This window comes from Diaphorina citri, unplaced genomic scaffold, assembly GCF_000475195.1.
Source record: "Diaphorina citri unplaced genomic scaffold, Diaci psyllid genome assembly version 1.1 scaffold6806, whole genome shotgun sequence".
NCBI lineage: Eukaryota > Metazoa > Arthropoda > Insecta > Hemiptera > Psyllidae > Diaphorina > Diaphorina citri.
This window is the reverse complement of record NW_007384182.1, coordinates 20,223-22,034: the sequence shown is the minus strand read 5'-3', so window position 1 is coordinate 22,034 and position 1,812 is coordinate 20,223. Positions and strand designations below refer to the sequence as shown.

The window sequence follows — 1,812 nt, the reverse complement described above, 5'->3', positions numbered from 1 at the left end:
AAAATCTTTCTTGTGGGAGAAGCTAATTTTAACCAGAGTCTGCCTGTTTGTCCTGTCAAGATGAATTTCTAAGTGATTTAGTTTTTACAGAAGTTATTTGCAGTAAATAGCTATCCTGGGATAATGATTTGTTTGGAAGCTTTGAAAGATACATGTTAGGTAAGTTTGGGATTTGTTTGGTCTTTAACTCTAATCTTAAAGCACTCTTTGTGTAAGGACAGAGTGGAGCACAGCATAGATGATGATAAAATTCAAAGAGCATTGTGCCCTATGCTCACCGTTCCACTCAGTCCTTATGCACTCTTTGTGTAAGGACAGAGTGGAGCACAGCATAGATGATGATAAAATTCAAAGAGCATTGTGCCCTATGCTCACCGTTCCACTCCGTCCTTATGCCGGGTCCACACATACGTAATGTAACATGAACATGTTAATGCAAGTGCCTTACATGTATCAAAATTGACTAGTGTGGATGGGATAGAAGCACTCAAGTGTGTATCTAAAGCCGGGTCCACACATACGTAATGTAACATGAACATGTTAATGCAAGTGCCTTACATGTATCAAAATTAACTAGTGTGGACGGAATAGAAGCACTCGAGTGAATGCTCACCAAATGCTCACCTCGGATCCATGATGTTTTCGGTTTTCTGGTGATCTTCTTTGATGTTTGATACAGACGTGTTACACAAGTGTGGATGGGTTTCTGAACATTGAAGCAAGCACTATGATAACCTTGAAGAATGGAGCACTTGGTGAACACACGCAAGCACTGAGCCTGTGAATGGTACTGTACCATACCCACAATTACATTACATGTTACATTACGCTAGTGTGGACCCGGCTTTAGACTAATGCCTGATCTTGACAAGAAGAGTTTTCAGATAATCAGGAGTTCAAGAAAGACTGGACTGTGTAAATCAAATGGATGACAACAAAGAAAACCCTTGACACTGTGTTCTCAGTGGCAAGATTGGCCATACATTTAATAACAAGCCATGGTCACACACTTTTCTCTATTTTCGAAATTGTCGTCAATGTCTTTATCTTCAACAGGTTGGGACAATACAAGAAAAGAGAGGATAATACAAGGAGCTATTTCAACGTACCTGATATTAATATTGAAGGACTTGACACCTTTTCACTCAGAAGATCTTTCAGAAGAGTCATTGGTGATTTCTTTGCTATTATACTTGGTTAACTTGGTTGTTGAGTTCACCTTTTTCCTGGTTGTTCCACTGAAAGTTCAACCTGACTTGGAACTTTCCAAAATCAATAATGAGAAGTGGGCAGGAAGTGAGCAGTGTTAGCACTTCTGTGTTTTCAGAACACAATTTTATTCTAACTTGATCAATTACTACACAAAGGATTACTTATTTCTCAGCTATTGTTGCCACAGAGATTGCAAATACGTTTGATTAATGAAATGAATTTAATGAATCATACAGATCATGCTATTGTGGAATCTACACTTTGCGGAAATTTGGAATCCATTTCCATTCACAAAATGAATGGCTAGATTTTGGAGATGGTTTAAAACAGTGTTGCCAGATCGTTGTTTTACTAGATTTCTACTAGACTTATAGTCCCCTTCCCCTTCGCTCGTCTGAACTAGCTCGATATAGAATTTTTTCTTCTTTCTTTAAAACAGTAAGAACAATGGCTTTTCTTAAATGTTAAATCTAAATGGTTAAAATAAACCCTTTTACTCCGACAAACGATATTTAAAATCCTTGGAATGAATATGTTCGCCTCGTATAACTAGACACTGACATTAACGGACAGTATTTGGCGTCCATAAAATCTTGGAGG

General features: G+C 37.9%; 1 long non-coding RNA gene across 1 annotated transcript; it reads right to left on the bottom strand.

Annotated features, from left to right (window-relative positions):
• Nucleotides 1-630: 630 nt before the first annotated feature.
• Nucleotides 631-1,520, bottom strand: LOC113472653. The gene is made up of 2 exons (XR_003394876.1): nt 1,110-1,520; nt 631-790 (listed from the first exon to the last, which is right to left on the bottom strand). It is a non-coding gene; the product is annotated as an uncharacterized LOC113472653 (long non-coding RNA).
• Between the last annotated feature and the right edge of the window lie 292 nt (nt 1,521-1,812).